The following is a 27,710-nucleotide window of genomic DNA, read 5'->3' on the forward strand; positions in this document are numbered from 1 at the left end:
GAAACAAATCATCTTAATTACCTCAGGTCTGGCTTCTTCCTCTGGTTCTCGTTTTTTGAAATTCCTGCAATGGTTACCAAATAAATCTACGTCGAGCTCTACTTCTTGGAAACAGCGTGGAAGCACCTGCAGCGGGGTGAGGAATTTCAAAGTTAGTTAAAAGGCACAGGAGGAGTGAGGGAATTGAATGAGAACCCCCCTGGTTTGCAGCCTGGGGTTGTAATGCTGACTGTATACATCAAGTCGGTGTTCATTGCAGGGCACAGCCCTCACACCTTTCTTGTAGAAGAGAGAATACTTCATGCTGGGGCTCCTGGGTGGAGGTAGGAGAGCTCTGCCCCCATCAGCCGTGCCTTAGCTGCTGTAGGAACCGACAAGGTGAGGAAGCCCAGGTGGGCAGAGGAGGAGGGAGGAGATGATGGTGTATTCTCACCTGCGGGGGCTCCGGGGTTTAACCACTAGGACGCTCCAAGCAAGGCAGAGGGTCACGGGAACGCCGGCCAACTCCTGAGACCTGTCACTGAGTTGGAGCGCGGTTGCGAGGGGTTGCATTTTAAGTGGGCCGTTCTGAAGGAAGAACCTTTCGGCGGAGCGGTGCTGAGGCAGGCCAGGCTCTGATCCCCTACGCCAGCCGGGCGGTCCAAGGGGAGGTAATTAGGAGCAACGAGCTGAAACTGCGGAAAGGAAAAAGTAAGCTGAGCAGCATAAAAACCTTCCCGACAGTGGTGTCTATTAGCCGTTGGCAGGCTCTCCTCAGGGGAAGCTCCGAAAGCCCCATTACCGGAGGCTTTAAGGGGGCCCTGGTAACCTCTGGGGCGGGGGTGGGTAGGGGAGGGGCTGCTGGGAATTGCATCGCTTCCTCTCAGGACCCAGCCCTACCAGCGCCGGCTTGGGGCTAACTGCTTGGACCCCCACCCTTCCTGTGCTGTAGCAACGAGCACTTAGCACAAGTTCCTCCACAAAGGCATCATTTCCTTTTGGAGTGATTTCTGCCTCTGTAAAAGGAAGGTGCTAGGTAGGCACATCTGTAAATACAGACAGCACACTTCACAGCCCCTCAGGGGTGGAAGGGACAGTCAGATCCCATAAGAGAAATTCTGAAAACAAGCTTTTCACTGGTTGGGTGATGGTTTGCAAAATACTTTTGAGGGAGTCTTGTCTGAGGTGGATAGGTTAACTCAGCTAGCGTGCTTAATTTTTAAAACATGGTGATAAGTCAGGTCAAGGTCCACCAAACCCCTCTCCCTGAGGGCCCCCAGTGTTCTGGACACAAGTGACCAGGAAGTGGCTTCTCTTGAGATAACCATCATTGTCCCTTCTCTCTACTTGTTTCTGTTCACAAAACTGCATGGCAGCTTGGGCAGACAAAATGAAGTAGATTTGGGCCCCACCAGGGCTTTGTACTCTCTTCCCTTATTCCCTTCTTTCCCCTCCTTCAAAGGGGCTTTTGGTGGTTACTGGTCAGGCAGCCGTTTAGGATGCAAAGCTGGACTAAGTCAGTGTCTTGGACCTGTAGTTGCTCTGGGCTCCGGCTCACCCTGTATTTGGGCTTCCCTGGTGGCTCAGGTGGTAGAGGATCTGCCTGCGATGCAGGAGACATGGGTGTGATCCCTGGGTGGGGAACATCTCCTGGAGGAGGGAATGGTTACCCACGCCAGTATTCTTCCCTGGAGAACTCCATGGACAGAGGAGCCTGGTGGGCAATATAGTTCATGGGGTTGTTGCAGAGTCAGACACGAATGAGCAACTAACACTTTCACTTCACTTTCACCCTGTATTTTCCTAGGCCATCAGTCCTGTAGCCCTGTTGATAGCTTTTCATGGTATTGCTCATGTTCACAATCTCCATCTCATGTTAGATGACCAAGGGCTCGTGCATTCCTGGATGACTGCATGACTTCCTGGTCTTTATATCTGTTCCTTTAAATCCATCCTTCCACCCTAGCCAGGTCTGTCTCTGGAAACCACCTTTTCATCATGACATGCGCTCTTGAAAAACTTGTCAATGCCTCCCCATGGCTTCTAGGACAAGAACTGGGCTGGAATGATGGTCTTTTTCTACATACAAAAATAGTTGGTTCTGGTAATATTTTGAGAGATTCAGACCTATTCATTTTAGAAAATGATGAGGATTGACATTAAGAACTGTTTATTTCCTATTTATGATTTTAAAGTATATCTAAACTTTGGCTATCAAGGTACATTCTGAATCTTTTACCTTTCAAGCTCACCCTCTTCTGTAAGATGATGGGGGTAGTGACAGACCAGTAGTCCTCAGCCCTGACCCCATGTCAGATTCATCTGAGAAATATTGAAAATTATGGATGCTTAGATCAAAATCTTTGCAAGTGAGGTCTGGGTATTGGAAGTTTTAGAGTTCCCCAGGTGATTCAAATGTGCAGCCATTGTCAGAAGTAATATATTAGGATTATTTCTAAGACCTCTGTCATCTTATTTCAGATATTTTTTGGTTCCTATAATTCTTGCACTGTTCTAGTTCAACTCAGAAATTCTTAGCTTACATTGTAGTAGGATCCTTTTAGTTATGTACAGTCTTAGATCCAAACTGATACTGCTTTTTCATGGTCACTATAACCCCAAACAAGATTCTGTTTTCCTCCTATTCAAAACATAGTCACCCCTGAGATCATCCTCTTTGCCAGTTCACCCAGTCCACAAGTGTGTATTGAGCACCTGCTGTATGCCAGAAACCCCATTCTAGATACTGGGAAAACATACAGTGGTGAGCAGGTCAGACAAGGAGCCTGTTTTTCATGGAACTTATATTCTAGAATCACATCCAGATTAATATGAATCTCATCTTGATCTTGTTTGAATCAGTTTCTCAAGTTTTCAACCATATTTTTCTGGTTGCTTATTCCTGCTTTGTCCCAGGGCATCAACATAAAGTCCACGTTTTATACTTGACTGTCTTTCATCTATCAGTTCAGTTCAGTTCAGTCTCTCAGTCATGTCTGACTCTTTGTGACCCCATGAATTGCAGCACGCCAGGCCTCCCTGCCCATCACCAACTCCCAGAGTTCACTCAGACTTACATCCATCAAGTCGGTGATGCCATCCAGCCATCTCATCCTCTGTCGTCCCTCCTCCTGCCCTCAATCCCTCTCAGCGTGAGTCTTTTCCAATGAGTCAGCTCTTCACATGAGGTGGCCAAAGTATTGGGGTTTCAGCTTTAGCATCAGTCCTTCCAATGAACACCCAGGACTGATCTCCTTTAGGATGGACTAGTTGGATCTCCTTGTAGTCCAAGGGACTCTCAAGAGTCTTCTCCAATATCATAGTTCAAAAGCATCAGTTCTTCAGCGCTCAGCTTTCTTCACAGTCCAACTCTCACATCCATACATGACCACTGGAAAACCATAGCCTTGACTAGACGGATCTTTCATCTATAGATAAACACCAAATCAGATAAGAGGTAACAACAATTGTGAAGAACAGTATCTAAAGGGTATTATGGTGCTTCCATAGCAGGTGGGATTAATATCCTTTTATAACTAAAAGGGTTTAGGAATCTAACTATCCTGGTGTATATATTTCACTCTGTGTTTTTAAGAATAAGTCTTTTTTTTTTTTGGTAGTGGACATCTCTATTTGCTATCACCATTCATTCACTCTTGTTAAATATTGGGAGGAGACATTTACTCCTCATTCCTCCATTGTTGTGTGTAGGAGCTTCTTCGGAGCAATAATCCAAGCTTCTTTAACCCCTGTGCCCACCGTCTCCCTTTGCTGCAAGGAAGGAAGAGTGACTTACCCGATGGATGAGTTTTGGTGCAGTGACGAGGCACATTAAACTCAGCCCTCTTTTCTGTAATTTTTCTTCATCACCTACAATTTGCAGAGTGTTCTCTGCTGCTCCATGCCATAAATCTGACAAGAGCAGTCCCCAGTGGGAGAATGAATGTCTATGATGTGGCAGGTCCATCTAATTCAGGAGTTAGCAAGCCAACTTGGTTAACAGATATGAAGACATATCATAAAGGTGACATTTTTGTAGCTCTCTACCTAGCCCCTGGATCCTTCAATTAGTTCCAAGTGTGGAGCATTGAGACTTCTCCAATCCCTACAGCATCTTTACCCTAATTCCCCTATTTAGAACCACCTTCTCCAACTCATAATTTGGATTACATGAAACTGATTCCATACATGAGGCCCACAATTAGTTCCCCCTGGCTATAATAAGTTTCAAGGTGAACATATGGCCCAATCGGATCCAATGAGCAGCAGTGATGTTTTCCTCATTGAAGAACTCTTGATCTTCTCTGCTGGATACCTAAGAGGGTATAAGAGTTACAACCATTGCTGCCATTCCACTTCGTCATGAAGCTGAGAGATGGAGAGAAACAGTCCTGATGGTATAGCTTGAGCTCAGATTTCAACCATGACTGAAGCTTAGTATGCCTCTGGACTTTTCATCTTAAGTGAAACAATAAGTTGTTTTTGCTTAAGTCTGTACTCAGTTTGTGCTACTTGCAACAGTAAAGGAGCCTCTCCTCATTTTATTTTCACAGTTTTATTTTTATTTAGTTTTAATTGATTTTAGAAGCTCACAGATCACCTTTATAACTCACTCCAGCTCCCAGGAATCAGTGATGACTTCAGAAAAATTAATTCACCACAAGGAATGTAGGTAGGTTATAATGTTGCATTATTAATTATTTTAGGCATGTTTCATGGCATTTTTCCTTTGTCTATTTATTTGGAAAGATAATTTGATGTGATACTTGACTCAAGTCTTTAATCAAAAACATTCAAAATGCGAACAGCTTATATTTTCCCTTGATTAACTGAAGAAGAATGACCATTGTTCTTTAAAGTTATAATGATGATAATAAATATCCTCAAGGAAACAATAAGCTCTTTGGAAGAAAGTTACTTTATCTACTTACCAAGATAAAATACTGGAATTTTTTTTATTTGGAATGCTGGTGGAAGTGAAATAATAACCAGAAGGATGTTGAGGTTTGGCTGGACAACAGGAAGGGAGAAGAGCCTTCTGGTAATGGGGAAGGAAGTTAGCAGAGGAAGAGAAAGCCATATTTATGGCTGCTGCAGTGGAGATGTCCACAACAAAATGTGGTCTCCTTTCTAGTTTGTGGAATTAGGAAGTGAGTGTCCTGTCAGGGACCATATTTCTCAGCATCTTATGCATCTAGGTATGACCATGTGATTAGTTTTCACCAATGAGATGTGAGTGGAAGGGATATGTAACACTTCTATGCCAAAGCTTTTAGAAAGTGTTTTGGTTTCTGGATATCTTTCCCCTTTCTATCTATATAGATGGTCCTAGTGGTCAGTAGAGATGTTAAAGGTTAAAGTAACTTGGGTCCCTGAACACTGAATGAAAGAAAATTTGCTTTGGATTGTTTTGTGAAAGAGAAATAAACTTTTATTGTGTTTGGCCACTATTACATTTACAGATATATTTGATCCATGAAACTTGGTGATGCTCAAAGTATGGTCACCAGATCAGGAATATCTGCGTCACTGGCACTTGTTAGAAATGCATATTCTCACACACCATTCTAGATCTGCTGAACCAGAAACTCAAATCTGGAAATCTGTGCTTTAACAAAATTTCCAGGTGATTCTAATATATGCTGCAGTTTGAGGACCACTGCCTTCTTTACTGACTTCACTGCCACCCTAGCTGATCATTAGATACGAGTTATTGCCTCAGTTTTTAATTACTGGCTTTAGTTCGGAATGGTGACTGAAAGTTAAGAATAAATTTATAAAAACTTGTGCAGTTGGGAAGACATTAGGTGAGTTTGAAATTTCACTGAATTTTGAGGAGAAACATCTTTGCTTTAAAATAACTTTTGTTCAGTTCTATATATTTTCATTATTTAAAGAGCATATATCCTGGAACATGGGTCACAACCCAAATGCCTACTAGGTGGTCTAATCAGGGGAAGTGAGCTGAGGAGAGTGAAGTAAACTACGCAGCTACAGCTGATCATTGAGAATGTGGGCCCAGGGTTTTCAAGCCTAAATATTTTAAAGAGAATTGGAAATTTGGATTTTCAGGTCAAATCTTCTGGTTTGTACATCTTGGCTTATATTAAAAGAAAAATTACAAACAAAACCAAAGTTTTTGTTTGGTCAAACAAGCCCAAGTATTGAATTTGGCCCCTGGGCTGCCAATTTTATAACATTTATCTGGAAGAACCAGGGAACCAGTCAGGCTGGCTAATGTCTTGTCTTAGTCATTAGGAGGCAAAGCAACTCTTACACAAATGATGAGCTTCAAAGGAGGGAGGAGTAAGAGCTGTACAAAGTAGTTGCCAAGGTAACATCTTGCTGATCAGAAAGGGACCGCAGTTGGGTTTTATGTAGACGCAGTGGAAGAATGAAACATAATCTTTCTCTGTATTCTTTCTGTTTAAGATCAGTGAGAAAATGGATGTGGATGCAGTGCAGCTGCCTGAGATTAGCAGGAAGCAATTCTCCCATTTGAAGAGACCCCAGTGAGACCAGTAACCCACTAGCAACACAGGGAAGTCACACCTTTAACCTTCCAATTTGCTAGCAACAAATCAATGAACTCCGAGAGCTGCTTCCCTAAGCTAGTACCCAGGGGACTATGGACGAGCTATTTGAATTTTAGTGAAGGAAAGTTCAAGCTTTTTCTTAAAGCAAGGGAAAAATTTTTACTATGCAATGAGAGGGAAGGGTTGAAGTTTTGTGAAAGACAGTTGCTTTAAACTATCTTTACTTAAAAGATATTGGAAAACTATTCCTAAGTAGTGTTTTGTTGTTTATCTATACTAACATATTAGTTAGAAATATTTCTATATTTAATTTCATTGAAGCTTATCTTAATTTTTTATTATGGAAATAAGACACTGTTGTAGGGCCAGCCAAATTTAGGCAGTCTCTTCTCTCTGAGAAAAATTAGACTTTGGTATATTTTCAGCACAGTAAGATGGAAATTTGAGGACACCAAGAGATAGATACTTTCCTGAGGAGTTTTACTTGCTCTTTAATCTTTATCAAATATCCAGATATTACCTTTACTGCCTTGACATGCTGCCTGGAGGTGGGATTCTTCAACTGCATCAAAGAGTTCTGAGCCCAAAGTTTAGTTCAGTTCATTCGCTCAGTTGTGTCCAACTCTTTGGAACCCCATGAACTGCAGCACACCAGGCCTCCTTGTCCGTCACCAACTCCCAGAGTTCACTCAAACCCATGTCCATTGAGTCGGTGATGTCATCCAACCATCTCATCTTCTGTTGTCCCCTTCTCCTCCTGCCCTCAATCTTTTCCAACATCAGGGTCTTTTCAAATGAGTCAGCTCTTCACATCAGGTGGCCAAAGTACTGGAGTTTCAGCTTTAGCATCAGTCCTACCAATGAACACCCAGGACTGATCTCCTTTACGATGGACTGGTTGGATCTCCTTGCAGTCCAAGGGACTCTTAAGAGTCTTCTCCCAATACCACAGTTCAAAAGCATCCATTCTTCAGCGCTCAGCTTTCTTTATAGTCCAACTCTCACATCCATACATGACAAAGTTAGAGGTGGTCTAACTTTGTACTGGGGACAAATAACAGGGTGTTGTTTGTGACATTGTCAAGCCTTTTTTTTCACATAACACCCTACATTGGATGTCTTTTGGAAGAGATCTACTTCATTCCTTTTAATAACTGGGTAGAATCTTGGATGGTTGTCATTTGCGGTGGATGCTGTTTTTGTTGGGGCTTCCCTTGTGGCTCAGATGGTAAAGAATCTGCCTGCAATGCAGGTTTGATTCCTAGACTGGGAAGATCATCTGGAGGAGGGAATTGCTGCCCACTCCATGTTCTTGTCTGAAGAATTCTGTGGACAGAGGAGCCTGGCAGCTTCTGTTTTTGTTATTATGATGATATTCCACTAAGTGTCCTAGCAACCAATTTTTACTTTCATGTAATATAGCATTTTTAGAGAAATTATTAAATGTGAAAGTAAAGTGTCAAATATATATAGATTTGAAATTCAGTAGTTATTATACCTAATTGCCCTACAATGGGATTATAACAAGTATATTTCTATCAATAGTTCATGAAACTTCTGATTTCCTCTCTGCCTTACTATATATATACATATATATATGTATATATATATATATATGGTGCTGCTAAGTCACTTCAGTCATGTCCAACTCTGTGTGATCCCATGGACAGCAGCCCACCAGGCTCCCCCATCCCTGGGATATATATATATAATAAAAATTCTAATCTTTTTCTACCAGGTTAAAAAACAGGCAAAAAAAATCCCAGTGTTTTCTACCAGGCAAAAAAACAGTGTTTCATTATTCTAACTTGTTTTTCTTTCATTATGAGAGAGTTGAACACCCTCTCATGTTTTAAAGATTCTTGCATTTCTTTTTCAGTTGAATGTCTCTTCATATATTTGCTTTTCTAAAAACTGTTGGGAATTTTTTTTATGAACTATGAAAGTTTTTCATATGTTAAGAAATTTAGCCTTTTAGGTAGGTTTGAAAAGAATAAATGTTCTAAGTATCTACATTCTCAGTCTAAGTTACCTGGGGAAAGTCAAGACAATGGTTATACACAGCTAGTTGCCCAGTGAAAATTGCACGAATCTCAGAGGATATAACCTAGAAAGACCTAATCTGAACACATAAATCTATAAGGGAAGACAAAGTCTTAAGACCATCTGGAGGTAGTTACTGAGTACTTAGTTCAATGTTGTGGGCACAGATGATGGTTGGAGGTGGTGGGATAAAGCTGTGGTGGGAGGGGTAGTCTGGGCTAGGTGAGGTGGGAGTAATGAGAATGATGTGTATGTGAGCACCTCAGAGCTAGAAGTCTCATGGCAGAAGCTCTTGTTATTTCTTGCTTGTGCATGGAGGGCATTCATTTCCTTTTTTGCTGCCAATGCTTTTCCAGGCCAGGGCTTTGCTTTCAGTCAGAGGGATGCTCGTTTAGCCAGCACCAGATTCTCTTGGGCATAATAGACATATTTCCTTTTGAATACCCTATGTGGTCCCCACATGACACTTTCCCTCATTTTGGCTCCCAGGCTGGTGTAAATCTCTCCATTAAAGCTAATGGTAAAACCACAATTAGACTTAACCCCATTTTCCTTCTTTGGTACTTCTAAAAAGCAATACTTAAAACCTTAAAATTTACTTAACTAACAAAAAACCATTGCCCTATTAATGCTTTCCTGGAGATGGTTCTTTCTTCTTAAATAGGTTACTTTTCAGACTGGAAATCGCCCCAAATCCTCAAATAGCCCCCTGTTTTTCACGTGTGATTCCTGCAAATTGCTGTTTGCCTGATGCCTTAGTGGGGGACTCACTTAACAGTTAGATTTGTTACTGTATTTACTGACATTTTAACATGACATTTTTAGCTGCCTAAATAATTGTAGTGTTTACCAGAAAAAAAGAAATCAAAGTAATGAAAGGTATTAAAATTATTCATATCTCAACATTACAAGCCTTAATTTCCTGCCTGAAGCATGGTGAATGACTCATTTTTAAAGTCATCTCTAGCTACTGGGAGTCTATGGTGATGTATGTAGATGGTTTATAGATTGGGAAAAATCAATGAATATCACAGGTTGTCAAGATAGGCAGTGTTATTATACAATAATGAGATCAGCTAAAAACATAGGGTCTCAGACATCTGAATTGAAAGGAGGAAATGAGGACTAGCAAGGGGAAAATTTCTTTTAAGTTTTCTGGATAGCGAACAACATAGCAGCCCCTTACCCTGCATGTCTAAAATCTTCTGCCCTCCAAAGAGATTTTCTTGAGCTCTTTTTGCTCTTACTACAGGCTAAGTAAGTGGGTGGGAGATGACTGCAGGAGCTGAAAGCTGTGACCTGGACTTCGGAGGATGGGCTTTCTGGTTTTACCATCACTATGCCCACTCAGAGAGGCTGTGGCAGCGTCTTGGTTAGACAATCTCTGGACAGTTTGGGAAGTCCTTGTAATTTGAATAAATAAGTAAAAAATGCTTACTTGATTAAAAAAATACATTTTTTTTTCTCTTGATAGAAACTACTCTCAGTAGAGTCACTGCTTAAGGACTCATGAGTTTAAAGCTGCATTTCAATAGGCTAAGTGTGCTTCTCACTGGGAGGGATAATACATTCCTAGGAAAAAGAAACATGTAAGTATTATTCCCTCCCTTCTTCTATATCTGGTCTTATAAACCTATGTGCATCTTTATGCCTCTAAGTTCTTTGCTCATATTAGTCTCTTGGCCTGGAATAATTTTCCAAGGCTTAGATCAAGTATCACTTCTTCCTCTGATTTTCTTGATCATTCTTCCTAAGTAGAAACAGCACCTTACATATACCTGTACAGTTCATTTGTAATTAATGCAAAACTCGGTCTGTAGAGAATTTGAGATAGATTGGCAACATACCTACAAAAGGATAAAGGAGAACTTGGGGTCGAGGGGAAACAAGAACAGCAAAATAAATGCCTGCCACCCACTCTGGTACAATCGTTCGAGAGGACTGCAGAATTGGACCTAAGCTCCTGGCAGCTAAAGCAAAAATGGAAACACAATGAATTACAGAATTTTTCTGTGTCTGTAAGGCAAAAACAAATGAGCTGTTCTGAGAAAGCACTTCCTGAATCTGAGATCTGAGAAGAACTTCTCCATGAGGTCCTAAGAAAATGAGTGCAGTGTGATGTAGAGGACAATTTTAACCTGCCTACACTGGTTGTGAATTTAACTCCAGTCAGCAATTTTAAAATGTTGCTCAGTCTTGACAGACGATGAGACGTCAAAGCACAATTAAGTAAAGGCTGCTTCACTGAGGTATGAACACAAGACTGTGGCTCGTGTTTTAGTTCTTCATAGATTTTTCTTCAAACTGAATTATGCTTCTATGTACAGAAATAGTAAATTTTAGGCTATCTAAAGTAGTAGATAAGCTGTTTGTCTTTTAGGTAAACTTCCATAAATTATGTATCGTAGGTGTACTTGATAAGGATTTTATGACTGAGAGTTCAAGGTTGCATTTTTTCCTCCGGCAAGAACCAAGAGTGCAGATAACCTGCAGCCAATCGGACAGATCTGAATGGTTTGTCAATCAATCTGTCAGAATGTGCCGGTAGTGTAGCACTTATCACTTTGTTTTATAGACATCTGTGTCCCTGGCATAGCTGCATACTCTTCAAGGGCAGGGACCATTTCTTTTTTGTCTTTGCATCTCTTAGCCCGTAGCATGCTTGAAACATAGCATCTTGGTAATAGACTTTGTTGAACTGAATCACCTTTAAAACTTACTGCTCTTACCCAATTGTACTTGGCAAAAGTGAGAGTTCTGAGCAGAGAAAGACGGGGAACATAGGAGAGCTAAGCTTTGACGACCAGGGGAAGGTAGAGAGGCAGGACATGACTGGAAACAACTTTTCCTATTATGCTGGCCGTTGTCTGTTGTTTGTCCTATTTCTGTCCTTATTTCCTCTCCTCTGAATTGCAAGCTGCTGAAAACTCTTCTAGACTCCATTGGTAGGTGGGCTCTAGGTAGGGTTTGTCAATTTCAGCATGTGTGGCAGATTGGAAAGTCGTAGGAATGGAAGACCATTTGGCTGTGATGGTGGTAGCAGTGGGTGGTGCCGTGGGTGACTGGAGCTCCCTTAGCATTGGGGTGATTCTAGCACCATCAGTAGGAGCTTGGGCTCCTGGGTTCCTTGCTAAGCCGCCAGGATCAAGACCCTCCAAAGTGCTTCAGTATTCATGGTCTTGTGTAATCTTCTCCCCCAAAGTCACTTGGTGCTGACCAGTATTGAAGTGTTGAGGGATACCACTTCTGTGATTTGCTGCAAATGATTTTGACTACTGTCTTCCTCTCTCTCTGTTGCTCTGTTGTCTTCTCAGCTTGAATGATTCTTTTTTTTTTTTGGCCACACTGCATGGCATATGGAATTTTAGTTTCCTGATGACCAGCAATAGAGCCCATGCCCTTGGCAGTGGAAGCCCTGATTCTTAACCATTGGACCACCAGGGAAGTCCCTCAGCTTTCATGCTTTTATGAAGCAAGCCACCCTGTTTATGAGACCCACATGGCGAGGAACTGAGGTTCTGACCAATGGCCAGCAGGAAACTGAGGTCCATCAGCCTATGAGGAACTGAATCCTGCTGATATCCACATGAGGCTGAAAGTATTGTTGTTGTTTAGTCACTAAGTAGTGTCTGATTCTTTTGGGACCCTATGGACTGTAGCCTGCCAGGCTCCTCTGTCCATGGGATTTTCCAGGCAAGAATATTGGAGTGGGTTGCCATTTCCTTCTCCAGGGGAATCTCCCTGACCCAGGGATCGAATGCGTGTCTCCTGCTTGGCAGGTGGATTCTTTACCACTGAGCCACCTGGGAAGCTCGCCTGAAAGTGTATCCTTCTTCATTTGAGACTTCAGATGAGTATAACCTGACACCTTGACAGTTTTCTAAAGAAACCCTGGAGTAGAGAAAGGACTCAGCTAAACCATGTTAGATTCCTGACCCACAGAAACTGTGAGATAGTAAAAGTGTATTGTTTCAAGCCATCACATTTTGAGGTAAGTTTTTACACAATAGCAATACATAACTAAGGTAATGGCTCAGCCATTGGGTGCAGCCTCAGCAGGGAGTGTGTGCTGATGGACTCTGGGTGACATCACATTCACTCCTCACTCCTCCAACTATGGGAGTAATGGCTACTTTCTGCAATTGCCGATCTCTAGGTAATGCCACTTTCCCCTTAGCCAGCGTTTTTATTACTGTTGTCATTTTTTTGTATTAAATTTCCTCTGTCTGAACTATCTAAATGGTGACTGATACATCCACATAACTATTTTTCCTGGGAAGGAGATAAAAGGGAACATCACATTATTCTAAATGCAGTTGTGTCTTTTTAGACGTGTTAAAAAATGTGATGCAACTTCTTTTTTTTTTTTTAAGTAAATGGAGGTTTGCTTCTCTGCAGGTCTTGGTTTCTGGGGCAGGTCGACTTCAAAGGTGGAGTCATCTGTACCTTCTTTCCTGGGTATATGAGGTGTATATCTATGCCCACCTGCAGACAGCAAAGGCAATGCATAAGGGATGCTGAGAGACACACAGTGGCTTATTTTCCATTTTCATATGGGAGTCCATGGAAGTACAATCGCTGCATGATCCCTGTAACTAGAATAAAAAAATATGGCATGTGTATGAGGGCAAACTCTTAACTCAGCAGGTGAACAACCCACATGGACTCCATTTCCCCTAGGAGACTGTGAAACTAGAAAGAAACTTATGTATCCGGGCAGGGCAGCCCTTGATGAGGCTCAAAAGAGAGGTGGCAAAGTCACAACTACTCAGCAGAAAACCAAGTCAGAGGAGGCGAAAGAACAGAGGGAGAGAAAGAGACTAGTCAAAGAGGCCACATCCATCCACCCACAGAACACCCGGCAAAGAAAATGAGCTACCTTGCTCCCACTGGAAGGCTTTGGGGGAGGGAGACATTCAGGAAAACCACAGGGGTAGAAAATTAGATTGTTTATCTCAAAGAGAAGAAATGAACGAAAGTGTGCTTTTGATATATGGCTGCAAGTGAGGACAAAGGCAAAACACCAACATATACTTGGTGTCAGAGAATGCCTTTTATCCAAGGATCTCAAAGCAGTTTGAGTCTATTAATTGACTTGTGAGGCAGTTAAATTGTGATTTGTTCATTTTATGCAGCATTTTTTAATCTAAAACTTGCTAAACATTTTACAACCCAACTACATTTGTTATTCCCCAGATAACCTGGGAACATACAGAATGGGCATTCCTCTTTGACATGCATGGAAACTGACCCTCAGAGAAGTTAGGTAACATATTGAGGATCAGACCCGAATGTGTAAACATTGACTAAGGAGTGGGGAACTTTGCAGAGACAACTCGGTGTCTTCCATGCTTAGTCCTCCGTGGTATGTAGAATAATGGTCCCTCAAAGGTAGCCCCATCCTAACTCCCGGAACCTGTGAAAATGCTAACTGGTGAGGCAGAGTGGGTCTTGCAGGGGTGATTAAGGCAAGGATTTTAAGTTGGGGAAATTCTCTTGGTTTATCTGAGGTGGGCCCAATGGAATCACACAGGTCTTTGTAAGGGAAAGAGGAAGGTAGGGGATTCAAAAAAGCTGCATGTGACTATGGTAGCAGAGTGTTGTGAGGCTGTGAGCCAAGGAGGGTGGGCAGCCTCTAGACACTGAAAAGGGCAAGAAACATATTTTCTTTTTAAATTAATTTTTATTGGAGTATAGTTTTACAACATTGTGTTACTTTCTACTGTATAGCAAAATGAATCAGCCATTATATATATATACACATATATTCTCTCCCTTTTGGATTTCCTTCCCATTCAAGTCACCACAGTACATCTAGCATAGCTCCCTGAGCTATACAGTATGTTCTCATTAGTTATCTATTTTATAGACGATGTCAAAAGTATATATGTGCCAATCCCAATCTCCCAATTTCTCCCACCCGACCTTTCCCTCCTTGTTACCTATATATTTGTTTTCTATGGCTGTGTCTCTATTTCTGATTTGCAAATTAGGTCATCTATACCATTTTTCTAGATTAAGAAACATATTTTCTTCTAGAGCCTCCTGACCACCCATTTTAATCTTCTGATTTCCAGAACTGTAAGGTAATAACTTTGAATTGTTCTAAGTCATTAATTTTTGGTCACTTGTTATAGCAGGAATAAGGGGACTAATACAGCAAGTTTGAGGAGCGGAAACTGAAACTGCTAGTCGCTCAGTCGTGTCCGACTCTTTGTGACCCCGTGGGCTGTGGCCCACTAGCCTCCTCTGTCCATGTGATTCTCTAGGCAAGAATACTGGGGTGGGTTGCCATTCCTTCTCCAGGGGATCTTTGGACCCAGGGATTGAACCCTGGTCTCCGGTACTGTAAGCAGATTCTTTACCGTTTGAGCCACCACAGAAGCTCTCTTGAGTTGAGAAGTGGAGGTCTGGATGATTCCCTGATACCACAAACCTAAAATTTTATTTTCTGAATTATTTGGGTGGCACAGTTAAATAAGATTTGGCAGAGGGGGAGAATTACTTGGATATTTTTTCATAACAATAGTGCATTTAGTGGTTTAAAGGAAAAGAATCATGGCAGTAACCACAGTAACAGTAATGGGTGATGGTTACTAAGGCTTAATATGGGCTGAGTGCTGGGTCAGCCTCCTAACGTGCCTTCTGTCTCATTTCTTAGCAACAGCTCTATGGGATAATAATTACTCTCATTTTACAGAGGAGGAAACTGAGTCTGGGAGAGCCATTCAGCTGGTGAGGGAGCTGGTATTTGCATACCAGTATATGAGACTCTTAAGCTCTACTTGCAATAACTTTTCTAGAGACTTCTTAATTCATTGAAGGGAAAGAACAAGTCAGATGTGAAGACATGTGTGACAGAAAGTCGAGGACAGGGCTCTCTGACACTGAGGAGGTGTGATGACTTTGCTTCCCCAGGAGGGAGGTGAGGGACAATGCCTCCTCTCCTTCTTGTCCTTCTGGCACTCTAACCAACTGCTTTATAAAGTACCCATCATCAGAGGGTACTGCCTTTCCCACACTATTTTTTTTTTTTTTTTGGCAAGAGATGCCTCTATTGAAGGCAAGCAAGTAATTTCACATTGCATAATGAATATCTTTCCAAGCAGAACCAGCTACCAGGGCTCAGAGGTCCTGGGGCTTCAGTTTACTTAAGTGGGGAGGAGGTTTCAGTGAATGAGCTCTGGAGGCATTGAGATAAAAGGATCATAGTCTTACTGAGATATTGTTGGAACTAGCATAATCAAGTTTGGTATCAGTTAGACTGAAATAATTCAAAATGTTGTAGGGACCATTGTAAAATGGACACTTGTAATAATCCCTACTTCATAGGGTAGCTGTGAATTGAATTAATAAATGTAAAGTGCTTTGAAAAGTGCTGTAAAAGTGTAGCTGTTACTCTACAGCTGTTACTCTGGCTGCTATTAATCCCACCATGGTTATCACCACTGTTATGATAACAATACCCCACTGCTGCCACCACCACTACGATTACTATACCACTGCTACTGGTACTACCACTATCACAGTTACTTTTATTTCTATTACCATTGAATACCCTTACTAGCATCACTATTATTTCAGGTTCTACTATTGCTACTACAGTAATTATTACTATTACTATCACTATCACTACCATGTTGTCAATGTCCTGGCATGGCAAATGCTTCCATCACGATAAATATGCAACACCAACTTCTGTGCCTTCCGAAAAGGGTGACTAGAGCAAATTCTCAGGTCTTCCTGGCTTTTTGCCTGGCAAGACTTTCTTGTCTGGTTCATTTTTTGGGGCTGTTGCCATCTTTTTGCTACTGCTCAGGCATGGACAAAGTGGCTATCACTGCCCTGAGCTCTCTGAGGCAGCAGTTCTGCTTGCTTCACTAATCCTTGTCAGTGACAAATGCTCCTCAAATCCATCCCCAATGGCCCTTTGAAGTGGACAAACAACTCCACAGCCATGAAATATCATGTTTTAAATAAAAGGCACTGTTTCAAATGTCATCAGCACCTCAGCCAGAGGGCTGCTGATCTCAAACGGATGCAGATAGTGTGGTGATAATAAGAACTAATCTGTATTGAGTGCTTATCAGATCTTTTCAAGTGCTTTTTGAGGCGCTAAACACAGATTGACTTCTTTCGCCCTCCACAAAATTTTGTGAGGTAGTTCCTAGTATTAATCACAAACAAGAACAAATGAGAGCACTGAGGCACAAGGAAGTTGAAGCACTTGTTCAAGGTAACACAGTAAGTGAGAGAGCTGGGTTTTGAATTGAAGAAAGCTGAGTGCCGAAGAATTGATGCTTTTGAACTGTGGTGTTGGAGAAGACTCTTGAGAGTCCCATGGACTGCAAGGAGATCCAGCTAGTCCATCCTAAAGGAGATCAGTCCTGGGTGTTCTTTGGAAGGAATGATGTTAAAGCTGAAACTCCAGTACTTTGGCCATCTCATTGGAAAAGACTGATGCTGGGAGGGATTGGGGGCAGGAGGAGAAGGGGACGACAGAGGATGAGATGGCTGGATGGCATCACTGACTCGATGGACATGAGTTTGAGTGAACTCCTGGAGTTGGTGATGGACAGGGAGGCCTGGCGTGCTGAAATTCATGGGGTCGCAGAGTCGGACACAACTGAGCGACTGAAATGAACTGAACTGAACTCCAGAAAAGATGCTGCTGGCCCCAGCAGACCCACATGCTGCTTTTACATACACAGCATTCTAGTCAAAGGAGATCAAGACCTGGTGAAGACAGGTGCTCAAAAAGTCCTAGACCAGTGAATGAATGAATGAACAAGAGGAAGAAGGAAAGTATCATGACACATCATTTGTGTGAGTGAAGAACAGGAGACATTATGAGTGTTATAAACCAAAGGGGCAACTCAGTTATCTGCAGAAAGATTGGAAACAGAGTCACAGAGGTCAAGAAGAAATTGATGAGGAGGTACTACTTTGAGATCTACCTTGCTGGAGATCTAGGCAATTTGCCAGTAGGTTCTCAGCCTCTATGGATTTTCCTGGGCTCCCCAGGTCTGTTGCTGTCTGCAAGTAGACGGCAGCTCAATGGTGGGAGGACTTCTGAATACTTGACCTTCACCTCACATAGTATGGCACACAATATGGTACCATTCTCTACAAGCTGGCACCTTTCTTCCATGCGGAGAGTGATTTGTTTGCTTCTCTTAGGTATTAAATAAGGGGCTTCCCAGGTGGTGCTAGTGGTAAAGAACCTGCCTGCCAATGCAGAGATGTAAGAGATGTGGGTTCAATCTCTGGGTCAGAAAGATCCCCTGGAGAAGGAAATGGAAACCTACTTTAGTACTCTTGTTTGGAGAATCCCACAGACAGAGGAGCCTGGCAGGCTACAGTCCATAGGGTTGCAGAGAGTCAGACATGACTGAAGCGACTTAGCATGCATGCTTAGGTATTAGATATTGTGTGCCATAAAATTTTAGTGCTGAAGAATGCCTTGAAGGTCAACTCCTCTCATTTTCCTCATTAGGAAATTGAGTCTCATAGGCATCAAGTGACTTGATGAGGCCACAACACCAGCAAGGAGCAAGTTCCCCTGCTTCTCCAGGCACTAAACCACATCTTTAATTATGGTTTATTCATTTGTTTGCCCTGATCTGGTGACAGTCCCTTGTGCTGACTTAAATGTCTTGGTGTTTCAGATAAAATGGTTGGCTTGAGCCAGGGCCTCAGGCACACTTTGCCTTCCAAAGCACTGGATACAACAAAGACCTAATTAGCTAATTAATCTACACTCCATTCCCTTGATACAAGGTCATACAACTTTCATCTTTAAGATGGACAAACTAAAGTAGTTTGCATTTTCCTTCATTTAATATTTAGAACCTCTTTATAAGGGGAAATGGCCCCAAAGAATTCTGTTTGCACTTATATTGATATCACTTAATTAAAAACATTTTTCAGCATTATAACAAATAGAATAACTACCTTAGCTATAATATATGTTCTTTTGGCCGCAAAATTTTGCCTCCTTACCTAGTTAACAAATATGAGCATCATAAGACTATAATAAATTATTTAGAAGATATTTACTTTTAATTATTATTTTCTCAATAAATTCTAGAATTCAATTCCAAAGGAACTAAGATAACTTAGTTACATACCAATGTTTCACAATGGATGCATTTTGGCTTTCTGGAAGCGACCGCATGCTTTATTAAAGATTTCTTTTGTCTTTAATAAGGAAGCATGGGAGAGACCACTGCGTCATTTAATCGCTCACTCTGTCCTGCCTAGCATGTTAACTTCTCTGTAATCGTGCTTTCTCATAGTTCTTCCACCTGAATAGAACATATTAAATCCCCTAATAATTACTCCTACCTGACATAAAAGGGTGATTAAAATAACTCATGTCTAGAACCAATTTGATATATGATAATACAAGTTTCTTGTCAAATTTCAATGTGATCTGGGTGATTTAGATGTATACATGTAGCCTATTATTGATTCTCCCTACTTTGATAATTCAACATTACTTGTCTTTAGATTTTCTCTAGCTCGAAACGGGAAAAAATAGCCATTTTCATTCTTATTTTCACCACACATTTTTATTTATAAATGACCATTCAGTAGTAGTATATTCTGCAGTGTTATACTCCAGGTGAGTAATCTAGTCCTAATAGCTTTCAGTTTTCAACACACAATTTTGTTGGTTCAATGGCTTACACTTCAATCTGAACCCAAGATATTCTCTAGTTCCCTTATTTCTTTCACTTGTCTCTTCCATTATTCCATTATTTGAGTCATTTGGGGTTAATATGAATTGGCACAGAAAGGGAAACTTAAGCCTTTGGTCTGAAGCCCCTTTCTTCCTTTGCGGAGCTCATAGCAAAGACAAATGTGGCTCTAGGAATCTTTCCTCCTTTTATTTGTGACCTTGCAAAGAGCCACTCTTATTTTTCCATTTTATAGATGGAGATATTAAGACAGAATCAGCTTGGGGACTTGCTTCAGGTTATAGAGTGAGTCAAGGTTGCAATCAAGAAGAAAAAAAACATAGGAATAAAAATCGGTTAAATAAAGAAACACATTGCCCCATGCACATATTAGCTGGAAATGCCAGTGTGAAAGTCAAGGAGGGTTTAAGTGAAGTTGTGGATGACAGAGCCTTAAGAGGAATTTAAGGACATTTAGGAGTTGCTTCTAAGCTTGGGAGGCTGTGATTATGGAGGAAGTTACCGCTCTTTCCTACAACATGTCTCTTGGTGCTATTGTCAGATACCTTGTCTAAGCCAGTGTGGCAGTGCTTATTTCGTTATGTTTCCCCAAACCCCTTTTGGTGTTTTATCTACTGGAGCGTTCATTTGAGACAAACAGCTTATGTAGTCTTTCTAGCCAAGCAGAAATCAGAATGAATGAGAAAACCGCCTAAGAAAATCTGTCCTCCTGATTTCCCACATGAAGCTGGCTGGAGAGTTGCTGTTCCCCTGACAGAGCCTCGACAGTACTTGTCAACTGCCTGGCTTGTTGTGGTGATGCTAGCAGCTGCTGCTTCTGCTTCTTCAAGATAAAGACCGCAGATAAGTGTATTCAAAAAGTGTGTTCATCCTCGTTTTTCTTTCCAGTTGTTTTCCTGGAATTAGATTAGCGGCGTAAGTGAAATCTTTTCTGAACCTCACTGAAATCCAGACTTGCCTAGTCAGTGGCTTCATTTATTTTTATTATCTGTGTTCTTATTTATATACTTTTCTTATTTTTATGAACATTTACTATATACCAGAAACTGTACAAAAAGCTTTATATACTTAGTTCAGTCTGCTGTAATCACATACCATAGATTGGGTGGCTTAAACAGTGGAAATGTATTTCTCCCAGTTCTGAAATGTGGGAGGTTCAAGATCAGGGTAGCAGATTCAGTGTCTGGTGAAGACTCTCCTTCCGGTTTTAAAATAGCTGCCTTCTCATTATATTCTCATGTGGCAGAGAGAGTGAGCCTCTTAGCCTCTGTCTTTTCTTATAAGGACATTCATCTTGTCATGGGAGCTCTACTTTCATGACCTTCTCTAAACCTGGTAACCTCTCAAAGGCCCCACCTCCTAATACCATCACATTGAGAATTAGGGTTTTGACATGAATTTTTTTGAGATACAAATGTGCAGTCTATAACACATATATCTCATTTAATCTCAAAGTAGCCCTTCAAAGTGGATGTTATTACCCTTAGTCTACCAGGATGTGATTACCCTTAGTTTGTTTATTAAGTAACATATTGAGGCCACCCAGGTGGGTGGCACACTCAGGTCCAGTTGACTCCATGGCCTATGTTCTTAATTAGAGTGCTCTATGCCCCCAGCTGGGGACTTCATTGTTTTGCAGAGTTGAGTCCCTTCAGATGTCCTTGTAGATGCACCGCCTTGAAGATGTGTTCTTACAGAGCCACTGGCACTTAGTTTCTGTATATTTCCTACGGACTAGTTGTAATGACTCAAGCTTTCTGTGAGCTCAAATTTCATTTGCCAGTTTGGCTTCTGTGAGAACTGATCTGGCCCCAGCCCTTCTGGTTTGCATGTGTCCGTGTGTGTGTGTGTGTGTGTGTGTGTGTGTGTGTGTGTGTGTGTTTTCTTTGTCTTGAAGAGTCAGCAAATACTGAAGATTAGAGCTCTTGCTGTTGGTGATTAGTCTCTAAGTGTTCGTATTCGACCCTTGCGACCCCATGGACTGTAGTTGCCAGGCTCCTTTTCCAAGAGATTTCCCAAGCAAGAGTACTGGAGTGGGTTGCCATTTCCTTCCCCAAGGGATCTTCCCGACCTAGGGATTGAACCTGTGTCTCTTGCACCAGCAGGCAGTTTCTTTACTGCTGAGACACCAGGGAAGCCCAATCAGAATTCTTAGTATTCCTTTATTCCAAGGTCAAGTTGAGTATGGTAGTTCTCCCAGAGATCCTTCCCTCTTAATTCAGCAAAGACAAGTGGGATGGGATATTTTAGCAGGACATAAATGGAAAACAATCAACACCAACCTCCAAATAACTACATACATGAACCCTAAAATATATGCAACATGGAGATGTGTTTTCAGAGTACAGATTATCTAAAGCAGACTAAACGGATCGTTTCTTGTTGACATTGCTGAAACTTACTTCTGAGCTTTTAATTCTGCACGTGAGCCTTATCACTCTTCCCTTTGTGGTTAGGCTCTCCTTCATCTGTATAGTCACTCAGGCAAGTCTTTCCTGAATGGAGGAGGCTCTTCTCTCTGTAGTTTCACAGTCTCTTCCTGGAATATTGGCTATCTAGTGCTCTCTCCCCTTTCCTTGTTCATATACTCTTCATTTGCGGCTTTCAGTAACACTTAAGCTTCTTTACTCTTTGGGGTTAGGGCAATGTCTGGGCTTGCTTTCCCTTAAGGTTCTGGAGCCTCTGTAGTTGAAGGACCCTTCTTAGGAAGGTCATCACTCTAGTTCAGCTTCCTGTTAGGGTAAAAAGCCTGCTCTTCTTCCAGTCTCAAAACTTTGCATCCCTTGTTGGATTTCTTACTTTGTTTCAACTTCAGTCCTAAGGAATATCTATTGGGCTCATTTTCAGGGATGGGATTACTGAATGTTACCAATCATTTCACTTTCCCAGTTATTACTGGGAATTCACCCTATCAGAGGGACAGGTAACAATAGAAAAATGCCTCCCATAGAGTGGCAATGACAAACATATGAGAGAAAGGGTATTATTCATTTTCTGTATGTCTTTCTCATATTATTACAAGACATAAAATAGGAACCTAGAATAATAATGAACTTTTTGGAAGGCATAGTTTTTTTCCCTTAGGCTGTCTTCCCATTCTGGGCCTCATTTTCACATTCATGGAAATCCCATAATGATAGATATCAGTTGTGATGTTTGGGTTGCATTTAACAGAGATCAGCTCTGACTCTAAAGCAAAGAAGGGTCATATGGAAAGCATAGTGAAGGTTGGGAGACCACATTTGGAAAAATGAACACGAACGAGAGAGTTGAGAGCATGGGAATCTGGCCATATCATTATTGTGACATGTTGCTGCCATGAGTACATTTAACCAACCCTTTAGTTTTGCTTCACTTACTCAGAGTTCAGATGGGTGACAACATCTGACATGCTGAGCCTTGACTATTAGCTGGCACTGCCTACCACGTGGGTGGGGAGAGGAAGGATGGAGCCTCCATAGCTGCCTCTGTAGGAGCTTCTGGGAACCCTTTAAGAGAATACTCAAGGAGGTGAGAGGTAGGTATTTCTCAAAATCAGGACAGGAAGGGGGCACGTTGATGGCTATACTGCCACAAAAAAAAAAAAAAAAAAAGACAAAGGACTATAATGGGAGAAAAAAAATACGATGGTGAGTCCAGTATATTTTCTCAGTGCTGTTTTTCAAAAAATCTCAATTAGTATTCTTAACACTGTTCTCAATTTCTATAGCCCTCCCTTTTGTTTTCTTTCTCAAACACATAGTTTTTAGGTTAGCAATTGCCTTAATACTGTCAACATTTTATACTGAGACCATACAGTAAGCTGCTAAAGTGTGTTGTTAGAATTGGATTCACAAGATTGATGTCCTCTTCAGGCTGCAGACCATCTGATTACTAGATCTCCTTTGGGCAATGAAGCTGCCTCCTTTTTCTCCTCTCTCGACCATCAAGCTTGCACCACAGTAATAATATTTAATAAGAGCAGCAGTAAAACTATGTCATTGCTTCTCTGATAGTCAGAGTGGAACGCAGCTCCAGATAAAACTGGAGTGATAGTTATACAGATAATACAGTTGTTTTAGGTCTTTCACCTTGGAAAGGATGAGGTAGCCTGAATGTTGATTGATGCTTGTCTCTCATAGCCTACTGGAATTATACATTAGGTGTTTGGGTGAAATTGTGGGGTACACTTGATCATGTATTAAACATTTGCAAGCTATTTGCTTCCATTTGTTCTGACTGGATCTTGAAAAACAGCTTTGCTAGTTCAGGATAAAGGAGATGAAACCTTTGTGTTTTTGCCTGCTCTGTCTGAATCAGGTGACTTTTTGTGAGGATATCCAAGCACTTTGCCTCATTCCTCTGCCTTCTTCACAGAATAAGTGAAAGATAAGAAGAAGATTCAGGGGAACCTCACTAATAAAACCTTCTACATATAGAAATCAGTATTTACAAAATATAAAAAGTGTGGGGAAGTTATTTACATTAGGGAAATTTTTCTTTTCAGTTTTATAACAGAATCCACATTAGGATTTCTTTAAATTGCAAAGTCCCTTGCTGGATTAAGGACATTACTGAAACGCTCTCAGAAATACATCTACTATGAAAAGAAGCCATGTTTTATAACATCTAATTTTATAACTGAAGAACTAGGAATAATTCAGAAAAAAGGTATAGAAACTCTCTGTAGCTCTAGAAAGAGGAGGTAAGATACCTGATTTTCACTCCCTTACTCTCCTAAAAACAGAATAGCTCTCACAGAAGTAAAAACTGAGACTCTTCTTTCCAAAAACCCAGAAGATTCCTGCATTAAATCATAACATAATTATGAGATCATTCTACTATTAACAGTAACTTTTTAAATTGTGTTGTGAATAAGATAGCATCTTGATGGTTTGAATTTTCTGCTTTGGAGAAAAGAATTCCAGCAAGTTTGACTTCTAAAAATGAGATACATTTCAAGAAAATACTGTCTTCAGAATTCTTGGTTTGTATTTTAGGGGAAGACATTTCATGGTAACCTTTCTGGGTCTTACTTTCTTTACCCGCAAAATATTTTTTTTTTTAAACACTGAGGTACAATTGACATGTAGTATTATACTAGCTTTAGGTGCACATCACAGTGATTCAATGTTTGTATATATTGTGTCATGATCACCACAGAGTCTCACTAACATCCAAAAGGAAGGTCTTGCACTAGATATATTCTCTCAGGACTTCCATAGCTCCCAAGTTTGTTACTTAGTTTTTATGAGTGTCATTAACCCTATAATTTTGAGATTCTATCCCCTTTCCTTTGAATAGTTCAAATCTTACAGTAAATCACTCATTGAATTATTCTATGCTTTATCTTCTCATCTAATACTTGTGCGTGTGTGCTCAGTTGCTCAGTCATGTCCAGCTGTTTGTGACCTCATGAATTGCAGCCCACCAGGCTCCTCTGTCCATGGGATTCTCCAGGCAAGAATACTGCAGTGGGTTGCCATGCCCTTTTCCAGGGGATCTTCCTGACTCAGGGACTGAATCTGTGTCTCCTGTGTCTCGTGCATTGCCTGGTGGATTTTTTTTTTTTTTAAAACCACTGAGCCACCTGTGAAGTTACTCACTTAGTATTTTTAAAGCCTGAGTCCAGACTTGTAGCCAGTTAGAAGTCTGTAGAACAGTGCAAAAGAATGTTAGATTCCCTTTTTATTCCAAAGAGGAATAAAAGCTTAGAAAATCTTAAATTGTTTCACAGTGGCAGTGCAAAAAGAATAAAAATGTAAGGGAAGAAAACTCACAGAGACAATCAGCAGAGATTCCCATCTGGTGAAGGTCTTAGAGCAGCTGCTGTGGTTCAACATTATCCTGAAGGAACCCTGAGTCTGCTGGGTTATAGTAACATTGCATGGGCAAGTGGAACAACGAAACATGGACACAGAAACCACAGCCTGAAAATACTGTTGCTCATGAAAGCCATATATGTGATAGTTGGTTCTGAATCCTGTAAATATTTTTTTAGCCAATTGGAGAGATGAATATAGGAGTTTCCACATAGCCTTGAGCAATGACTTCTGATACTAATTGCTCAGACTTAGGCCAAACTTCACAGGTTAAGGGCACAGTTCTTCACAAGACTTCTCTACTTCAGACACCAATCACAGGCTAAGGGGTTCCCAGGCCAGGCTTACTTATGACAAATTGGCTGCAAATTTGCAGTGCTCACTAATTTGGATAATTTGCTGTAATGACTCACAGAACTCAGGAAAGTGCTATATTTAAAACTACCAATTTATTATAACAAAAAGGATAAAAATCAGAACCAGCCAGAAAAGATGCATGGCATGACGTTTCCGCTTCCCCTGAGTCAGGATGCATCTTTCTCCCAGATTCATCAGTGTGTAACAATACACACAGGGTACTGCTAACCAGAGAAACTCACTGGAGCTTCTGTGTCTGGAGTTTTTATTGGGGCTTCCTCATGTAGACATGATTCACTGAATTATTGGTCAAAACGAAGAATTCAGGCTCTGGCTCCCTTTCCCAGAGAGCCAGATAACACTATGGTTCAAAGCCCCAATCCTCTAATCAAATGGTTGGTATGTTAGGTGTAGCCGGCCCCTCTCCTGACTCCTGTCGTTAGCTTAAACTATAGAGGGCTCCCCTTCAGTGATCTTGTTAGCATTAACTATCAGGATCCACTAAGAATAACAAAGACACTCCTATTACTCCGGAAATTCCAAGTATTTAGAGGTGTCCCTCCAGGAACTCAGGCCAAAAACTACCCTAATTCTTTATTATATGGCGTGCAAAGTTGCTTCAGTTGTGTCCGACTCTTTTGCAACCTTATAGACTGTAGCCCACCAGGCTCCTCTATCCATGGCATTCTCCAGGCAAGAATCCTGGAGTGGGTTGCTATTTCTTATTCCAGGGGATCTTCCCGATGCAGGGATTAAGCTCAGGTCTCTTTCTTCTGAATTGGCAGGTGGGTTCTTTACCACTAGCGCCACCTGGGAAGCCCTCTTTGATATGTAACACCTTGCTTTTGCTTTTGTTGGTTCTGCAGTCTTTGTAAGGAGTACAAGTAGCTAGTTCTATCCATCTTTAACAGGGACTTCAGGACTGGATTGAGGTCTCTAACTGGGTTACAGACCGGGTAGCAGAATGGTTAACAGCAAGGACAGTTTTGGGTTGTTGCCCCTTTGAACCTTGGCCCCATTGCTGCCTTTTGGCCTTACACCGGATCCTTCACAGTCCCCGCCCATTGCCTCTGCCCTGGGCTGCCCACAGGCCTATAAACTCGTGGCTGCATTTGCATAGATCACTACCCAAACCAGAGCACAGGTGGTCCTGCCCCTGTACCTCCATAGGGCAAGAGGAGGATGCTTGGTGTCCCATACCCAAATTAGCCCTTGGGCTGAGCTGCAAGCACTCTGAACTGACTGGATTGCGGGTGGCTGGCAGAGTGGGAAATTGTCTGCGAGGCTTGGGGTGTGCCTGAGGTAGCATGAGCCATAATCCTTACTGACAAGTCCAGGACAAGGACCTCTGATAACTGAGTATTTCTCATTCCAGCTCTCTTCGGCTCACCCCTACTCAACTCCCATGAGATCCTGCGAGATCAGGCTGTGTCTGGCAAGAGTAGGTGGCAGTAACTCTGACCTTGTTTCCCTACCTTTACTTTATCCACTGCCATCTTCTTCCTGCTTCCATGTCTGGACTCAGCCATGCTTTCCATATCATCTCCTGTAGCCACAAAGTGTACCTTGGAGACTCCATCATGCTCAGCTTCTCTTTGTGGGAAAACCCACATTTCACCTACTTAGACTAGGCCCCCAGAAGAAAGCATTCCTAATTGAGGGGCTTGGTGAAGAAGGCTGCCCCATCATGGTGTGCTGGCACTTGCGCTGGATCAGAAAGAGAGAGCAATGCTCTGTGGCTGTTCAGCAGTGGAGACGGGCCAGGTATTGGTAGTGATGGTCTCCTGGGATGACTTGTTGGCCCTGGCTGCTGCCAGGCCCTGCTGGAATAGCTGACCCCTGCAACAAAGAAATGGCGTGTTTTGAGTTGCTGCGGCATTGGACCTTGGCAGATGTGGGATTGGTACCCCAGGAGCCTGCCTATAGCCTCTAAGAAAAAAAGGGAGTGTAGGCTGATTGGTTTTATCTTGGTTCCACCACTCACCAGTGCCGGGAGCTAGTGTGAGGAATCCCGCCCGTGACAAGGTCATGAGGAAGGAAGCTGACATACGCAAGGCGTGCTCAGACTTCAGGGGCCCCTCTGGAAATTCCTAAGCATGTACCCCAACAAAAATCTGCCTGTTTTTGTGCTCTGCTTTTCCACTCTTCTGACACTCTGGAAAAAGTCAATTCAGGGCTTTAGTCTTCTGCATTTGAAAGAGTGTTTCAATCCAATGGCGTTCTAACATGTATACTATCATGTAAGAATTGAATCGCCAGTCTATGTCTGACGCAGGATACAGCATGCTTGG

The sequence above is a fragment of the Capricornis sumatraensis genome, chromosome 7 (assembly GCF_032405125.1).
Source record: "Capricornis sumatraensis isolate serow.1 chromosome 7, serow.2, whole genome shotgun sequence".
NCBI lineage: Eukaryota > Metazoa > Chordata > Mammalia > Artiodactyla > Bovidae > Capricornis > Capricornis sumatraensis.